Source organism: Xenopus tropicalis, chromosome 2, assembly GCF_000004195.4.
Source record: "Xenopus tropicalis strain Nigerian chromosome 2, UCB_Xtro_10.0, whole genome shotgun sequence".
NCBI lineage: Eukaryota > Metazoa > Chordata > Amphibia > Anura > Pipidae > Xenopus > Xenopus tropicalis.
Window position 1 is genome coordinate 140,846,080 of NC_030678.2, and position 8,613 is coordinate 140,854,692.

Below are 8,613 nucleotides of genomic sequence, written 5' to 3' on the forward strand. Positions count from 1 at the left end.
TGATATTATCGTGACTAATAAGATTTTTTCGTAAGCATATTCGTGATATTTGCGATCTTAAGAAATTATCGTATCCAATCAGAATTTATCACATTTGGGATTCGGACTTGTGTTTTCATGAATGTGCCCCTATGTGTTATACCATTAGCTATCCACTTGGGATTTGCCCCCCCTTCTTAGAGCTGAAAACATGAGCCTCTTCATTTCACAGCTGTAAGCAAATAAATGATATAGAAAGTGGATCATAACTCTAACCTAATTAAATTACTTCAGTAACTAAATCACCAGATTGACAGGCAGCAGCTATATAAGCTACATAGGCAATTTGGAAAAAAAGTTGTTAAGCTTAAATTTCATCATGTCAGAATTAAACAATTTATATTTTTCGATCATAATGAATTAAGGAGAATGAAAGCATTCCATCTGTAAATAAACCTAGATGCCTTCAGCTTGCACTGTTCTACAAAGAAGCCCCATCACTCTATGCCTGGGTGACGTAAACCTCATGTGGGACAAAAACTGGCTGTGGCTGTGAAGTAGTTTCTATTTATATCATTAACAATTAGTTTGGGGAGGGGTGTCAGGTGTTTCTAGTGTACTACCTGTGCCATTAGCTTAAGCAAATGTTAAGTCAACATTTAAAGGAGAACTATACCCCCGGGCGCTAAAAGCCCCCTTAACTATCCCTGCCTTGATCCTAATTCCTAAGTTTAAACACTGTCCCTATCACTAACATCTAGCTAAAAATGCAGAGTAGCGCAGCAGCCTACCTGGGTGACATCTTCTTACCAACTGAAGACACTTTGGGTCTCACCGCTGATACAAACCCTTCGTATCGGCGGTAGGACCAGAAGTGTCTTCGGTTCGTAAGAAGATGACAGCCAGCTACGGGCGCCCAGTCGACTTCACCTGCCTCTGCTAGAGTCTAATGGCCAGAAATCTCTGTGGACATATGTACAGATATCTGGCTGAATGTTTCTGTGCTGGGAGGTAGTATCAGTGGCTCAGATGAGAACAAAGACATTAGTGGTATACCACACTGTTCTTTATTGAAGCATTTCATGTCTATTTTTGCAGCTGATGCACAACTGAATATATAGAGCAACAGAATGACTGCATGATATGTCATGTTTTTAGGAGCACCTAGGTAACCTTGTGATCTGGGCATCCAAGTGGCAGATGAGATTTAGGTTACTGAAAATAAAGAATACACTTTGCTTTAGTTGGTCACACAAGGGCCAATGTTTTCATAAACTGAAGTAATTAACTATCTGTATAACAATCAGTCTTCCTTATGTAGTTTGACCACTAATGAGCATTTGTTTAATCATATTCTGATGTATTCCCACCATGGCTGATAGGCCATAACTAAAGCTGGACTCACAGGTCATTATCATTTACATTCAGTGAAAACACATAGCAAGAAGGTCAGTGTGATCCTTGATCTAGCGTGGGATATGGTGCTAGCAATGTTCACACATGAAATGATGTGTAGAAGCCTTTTCCTATGTATGTATGTTATGCAGGTAAGGGTTGTAGCACAGAGATTAGTCGGCGTGTAACAAATCTCCCTTGTGGCGGGCAACTAATCTCCCCGAAATGCCATCCCACTGGCTAAAATGTAAATCACGGTGGGATGGCATACGAGGTGCCGCGATCACCGCAGTTGCCTCTGAAGGCAACTTCCGCAATTTCGGCAAATACCCATGCCGCGTATGTCATCCCACCGGCGATTTACATTGTAGCCGGTGGGATGGCATTTCGGGAGATTAGTCGTCCGCGACAAAGATCCTATAAGATCTACTTAAGGGGGGGGGGGGTACTAAGCATGTGTAGTTCTGCAAGCTAATGGAATTATGACTGCTGCCTCTATCCACAAGAAATTTCTTCCTAGAATATGGACAGTTCCTAATTCACTTTCCATGAACTCCATGTTCCCTAACACCTGTGCTGCCCAGTAGATGAAGATTTCAGGATATCCTGCCATGACCACTGGGGGATTCAACAGAAGATGAGTAATTCTCCTGTTCTAATGTGCAGATGCCCTGAAAACCTGCTCTGTTATGCTGACAGTGTGAATATTCAGGATATCCTTCTGTGAGGAGAAGCAAAAGTCATTAGTTCAGGTAGGACCCAGAATTTAACATTCTAGCTGATTCTGCACAAAACTTTTGAAATCTGACGGACTTTCACTGAATATAGATATATGTGTTTATATTCAGTATGTAATTGTGTTGTCTTACAAATTCAATATTAAATCTAGGCTACATTTTCTGCACCACAGAAACAAGAGAAATATTGCCTTAATTCGATATGCTTAGGGATGTACCAAATCCATTACTTTTGTTTTGATCTGGAAAATTATTAGATCTGGAAAATATTATTCTGAATAAATAATGGAACCTGAATTGTCTAATTGTTTTAATATGGGAAAGTACATTACACAAGATGCCACCAAAATTCTTATTTACTCTTTCTTCCCCTCCAGTTCCTAATAAATGTAGCTACCATACACCTCTGTTCTCCTTCTGTCCTGTCACTCTGGCAGCACCTATACTGGTTCAGCTACCAATCAGAATAGAGTTTATGATTCTGTCCAGGGCCATATTTTCTATATATAGGCCCCAAAGTCCAATACCTAGTGCAGCAGTAGGGGGCCGGAAAGACTCTGCGGGCAGAAGATGGGGGTGTCTGGAAGACATCGGCAGGGGGGGCCGCAGGCAGGAAGTGGGTGGGGGGACCAGAATGGATGACTGGACACTCCAAAGATTTTTTTGCAGGGGGGCGCATAGCACACTAGTTAAGCCACTGATTCTTTTCATTCTGTACAATCAGGTCTGTCTGTGTATTTACACCTTTTCTACATAAACCCAACTGAATGAGCTTTTATCAAAAAAGTTTTGGCACTTCCTCTCCCCATTACTCCATGCGGGCAGATTATTCTGGCGTGGCTGGGCGGCATGCCGCCCCTAAATTTCTGCTGGGCTTGTGGCCCAAGACACAAATCCCGGCCTTGTGGTGACTCTGGCTAGAGAAGATCAGCAACTGAGACTGGCTAGTATAGATCTAGAGCTAGGTATGCACTTGATGTTTTTGTTCATGGAATAACAATTTTACACAAGATCTTGTGATTTGTGGAAGAATCACCACTAACCTAGAAATAAATAGTGAAGAGTAGTATTCTAGAACAGACCCCTTGTATAATATATTCCCTTTTACCAGTGCAGGTTAGGGTGGGTGCAGACTTGGCACAGACTGCTCATTCAGAATACACAATAACCTAAACAGATAACAGGCGAATGGTATGTCTATGCTTACATACAGATATATACCTTACACCCAAACAAGATTTTGATGTTGAAATACATAATTTTGTTTAGTATAGGCTTGTTATGTAAAAATCTGCATCGTAATTTGAAAAATGACATTACATAAATGTACGCAAATAATTGCAGTGCTATTAGACATGATGGAGACAGTTTTAATTCCAGTATTATTTTTACACAAAACTCTTTACAACTGTCTAGTCCAGGATATGTTGCTGTAAGAGGCGACCAACATACTGTCTCCTGATTGGATATCTGCTGTTACCACCTCTCCATAATATATACAAATATTCAAGCCATGATAATAGACACTTTCACCCAGGGACTGATGAGCTAATAGAACACAGACAAGAGTTTCAGTAAATGAGACGTGAATATAAAGACTGGGCTGAAGAGTTTCATCTTTATGGCTAGTGTTGTGCAGTCCTCATGCTCTCCGGATGTACAGTATAATGATCCCACTATAGTGCAGGAAAGCTCATAAAATCATATGATTACTTTAACGGAAGAGTCCAGGAAAGTTTCTGGGAACACTTCACCTCAGATGGTCACCTTGCCAGCACATAAATCTCATGGTGGTTTTTTTTTAGACCTGAAAGGGCTTTTGCAACTTTCCTGTGCAGTATATTCCAGCCTCACACACTTCTGCTATAATTTAGCTTCATGCACTCAAGGAGGCTATTCAAGTCTATATAAAAATAGTCTTAATTTTGCTTGGCCCTGTTCCAAATGCCATGACTGTTTCTCATGTGCTTTTCTACCTGCTGATTTTCCCAGTGAACCTAGAATAAAAATCAGCTCTAAATAGACCAAAACCTAATAAAAAGAACATACATCTAAACTTAGTGCATTTTTATACTTTTGTGCTTCAGTGTGATTGATGGAGGTACTGTAGGTCGGCAGGCCAATTAACTACTTAATAGAAAACTGCAATGCAAATCAGACAGAATGTTTCTTTGGGTTTTCAAGTACTGTCTAAAACTAGTCATACATAGGGCGATATTGTCTGTCTGCTCAGCCATTCCCAACTAAGATGACATCTTGTTTGGATTCTGTGTGGGGTCAAAATGACAGCCTTCCTGTTCAGATAAATCCTGCAGGGCGAGGATCACATCAATCCGTAGCCCATGAATGTTATATTCCAAAACTGTTCTTTTTCGCCAACACCATTGGCCTAGCATACTTTTAAGATTAACACTCCATTTCAGAAATGTGTGAAAGTAATTGATTAACCTGCCTCTATGCCTAAAGCATAAAGATGGGGCAAGCAATATATGATTGACAGCTCTGATTTTTAAATAAGGTATGCATGCTTTTATAAAAAATAGAGCTTGGGTTTCATGTTTAATGTGGGAAGAACTTTTATTATACAGCTTTTTATGTGTGAATGACAAATCCCCGCTAAGGGCCACAACAGACGGGAGATTAGTCGCCCGTGACAAATTTCCCTTGTTGCGGGCGAGTAATCTCCCCGATATGCCATCCCACCACCTAGAATGTAAATAGCTGGTGGGATGGCATGCGTGGCGTGCCAATTTGCCAAAATCGCCAAAATTGCCTTGAGAGGAAACTTTGGCATTTTCAGCGCTGCTTATGCCATCCCACCGGCAAATTAAATTCTAGCCAAGGGAGATTTGCCGCACGGCAACTAGTCTCCCCATCTGCCACGGCCCTAAGGGCTCTGGCACATGCGGAGATTAGTCATCCACGACAAATCTCCCTGTTTGCGGCGATTTACATTTTTGCCAGTGGGATGGCATTTCGGGGAGATTAGTCGCCTTCGAACAGGGAGATTTGTCGCGGGCGACTAATCTCTACATGTGCCAGAGCCCTAACGAGTATTTTACATCAGGAAACAAATGCTGCAATAGAATACTAGGATGTGGAATCTAAGGTATTACCTAAAGGGACATTCTACCAGCAGGCCTTCAGTTTTTGTATATGCTGTTTCCCTGATAAAGACACTTTCATTTTACTTTGAAATGTACATTGGATGCTAATAGAAGGCACCCTACAGTGACAACTGACATTTTGGAGAACTGGTTATATCATTATCAGTGTTATCTGCAATTGTCCTCAGGGCCGGATTTCTACTTGGGGCGCCCCAAGGCCGCCCCCATTCGGCGCCCCCCCCACCCCCGCCGCGTAAACGCGAATGCGCATGCACCTAACTTGCGCATGCGCGAACAACCCCTATCGCTAATGCGCATGCGCAAGCGCCTAACTGAGAACTCCCATACGGAGCAGTGGGGAGATGTCCCCATTGCTCCGTATGGGAGCAAAATGTTAACATTTGCTTGCGGCAGGGCGGCATGCCGCCCCTGTGTATTTGCCGCCCTAGGCCCGGGCCTTTGTGGCCTTGCCACAAATCCGGGCCTGATTGTCCTTGACAAGACAGCAGCAGATACCTAACCCATGCAAACTCTAGTAATAGAAAACACATGGATTAGCTTTTCACTCTTAGCTTTTAGCACTCAAACATAGATATACATTTTGTGAATTTATTTTTAGACTCCTTAGGGGAAGCAAGAGGACCTATGTAATCAAATGTTTTCTGTGTGTAACCAACTTTAACGTGACTAGAACTTCTCCAGCAGAATCCTGCATTGAAATACGTTTTTAAAAAAGTGAACAGATTTTTTATATATATATATATATATATATAACTTTAAAATATTACATGGGGCTTGCCATATTTTTCATTTCCCAGGGTGCCAAAGCCATAGTCACAGTTGCAGTGATATCAACCCCCTTCCTTCCCCCCCCCCCCAAGCAGCCAATCCGCCGATCAGCAGAACAATGGGAAGGGAACAAGATAGCAGCTCCCAGTAGATATCAGAATAGCACTCAATAGTAAGAAATCCAAGTCCAGCTTGGGACTCCTCCAGTTACATGGGAGTAGGAGAAGTGATATGTTACCTGAAAGCAGTTCTAATGTGTAGTGCTGGCTCCTTCTCAAAGCTCAGAAAAAAAGTATACCATAAAAATTATGACAGTATCCCTAAAATGTTCCCGTTGTTAGCTGAGCCAACTATATGAATGAAAACAAGTCTGCCTAAGACTCAGGATTTTATACTACTTGGTTAAAGCCCCGCAGGGTGCTCCAACATTTGGTCATTCCCCCCTCAACCCTAATTTTCTGTTTTTGACCCACTACAGTTTGGGAACCAGCCACCTAGTTCTACATGGGCCAGTCCCACATTTTGGAATTCACAATTCAAGATTTTAATGTAAACAAGCATTTATCACAATTTCACATGAAGGTATTTAATTTTGCTAATCACATGCCCTCGTATAAAGTGTTCCTATAATAAGCTTCTCCAGAACCTCTACAGAAAATGTCAGCTAGGCAAGTTTGCCTTCAGGTTCATCTTTTAAATTGTCATTCTTTCTGCCTGCAAAGAAATATATCATTGGCAATGACCCTAGTCCTGTAAATACATCCTTCTAGCTTTCCTTTATGCTCTTTTATTGAAGGAGATATAAACCTTCAAAACAAATGAATGCACAACTGCTCTTTTGTAATATATATATATATATATATATTTCCCCCTTCTACTTTTCAAGATTTTAGCACTTTTTAAACTAGTATAATGAATTTGGTATATAAATATCTTGTTATGTTTCTCTGCTTGGAAAATGATGTCAGTAGGAATAAAAGTATTATCTGGTGTTTCTCTGGTTAGTTATAAGCAGAGCAACACCACAAGATGTTCCTTTTCTTAGGAAATTTATTTTCAGCAAATTGGGAAAATTGCCAGCAGGTGGCGATGAGCAAGTTTACATTCAGTTGTTTCGAGGGTTTACATTTCTGTAAAGTTTTTTCTATAAAGTTTTTTCTTTGATGTGATTTTGGGACATTATTCTCTTCTTTTTCTTTAACACTTTTCAGTTGCTTGACAAATAATCCAATTATTACAAGTGGAGCCTTAGAGGTTGAAAATAATTTCTTTATGCTAATTCTAGAAGAAATTAGCAAATATGATGTGAAAAGTGAGCCAATTGTGCTGGATCTGTCTGTAGGCTGTGGTCTCGCAAATGTTTTTGAGCTTAGATAATCATAGCCAGTCCATCTCAAAGCAAAGGTTTTGTTACTTCCTGTACATTACCCAGAGTTGGAGGGTTATATGAAAGCAGTCTGTACTTGGCTGTGGTGGGACGGGAGTACAAAATGAGCAGACAGTACTGAGCTTCTGGCAGTTACTGTGCCCCTAGCAGGGTCTGGAACATTTCAGAACTCTGTTTTTCTATGTGAGGGTTCCATATGAACAAACTGTTTTCTTCCAGCATGCTTTAACATACTTACACACAGCTTGCTTGGTATACCAGATACCTGGAAGCATTGGGTGCAGGAACATGGGTTTGTCACCTGGCTGGTATTTGACTGGCCTCAAGGGGCTATAACTAGTACTGGTGATATTGTATCATCCTTGAGTACCTTACCCGAAGGCGCGGGTACTCTCGATGCCCATGTGCCCGAGGACAGCATGTGCGGGCAGACCCACCTTCGCCAAATCTAGGGTGGGGACCACCAAGTCAGGGCCTAGGGCCAAGCCACGAGGACTAGGACACCTATCCAGGGTGCAAAAATCCAACACAAAAAGGGTGCGGAAGTGTATGGGTGCAATGCCATTAATTGCCTTCTTCAGGCTCCAGCTGGCAGCTGGTGCAGTTTCAAAAATAAAAATGTAGAGCATGATTAGGCATAATAAGCATGTGCAAAGCCCCCGACAAAAAGGCCGGCAGCTCTTCCCTAATGGGAACACAGCTTCTCCGCTTTCATCAAGCTCCCCGCTTCCATCAAGCTCCCCGCTTCGTCACAAGTAGCAATTATCTGATCTGAAACTGATAAGAACAGATACTACACTTGATCTTAGCCAAAAGGCCGAGAAGCGATCTGGTACTATTTATGATCCAGAAGGGATTGCATAACAACACAATGATCAGCATCCTTACACACTTTCTTTCTGTTTGTTTCCACAGATATATAAAAATGGTTGAGGAGATCACCTTATATGTATGCAAATAAACACAAGGAATTCTGGGAACTAATGCCAAAGAGCTCCAAGAAAATCCCATTTACATGGGTTTATCCGATAGGCTAACACTCACCCACTGGGTTTTTAAAGCAAAAGCCAGGATAATAGCTGATCAGATTCCCAACTACAGACCGGTTTCACCCTTCTTGGGGCTCATCAGTGTAGTGCAGGGTTTTGTAATCAGCTTAGATAGTGATAACCTTTTCCTGGGAATATCCAGGGAATATCCATATCCATGGTAACCCTTA

At 41.6% G+C, this 8,613-nt stretch overlaps 1 pseudogene; it reads right to left on the reverse strand.

The window, feature by feature from the left end:
- Positions 1–8,126: 8,126 nt before the first annotated feature.
- On the reverse strand, positions 8,127–8,223 carry LOC116409048 (annotated as a pseudogene).
- Positions 8,224–8,613: the final 390 nt, after the last annotated feature.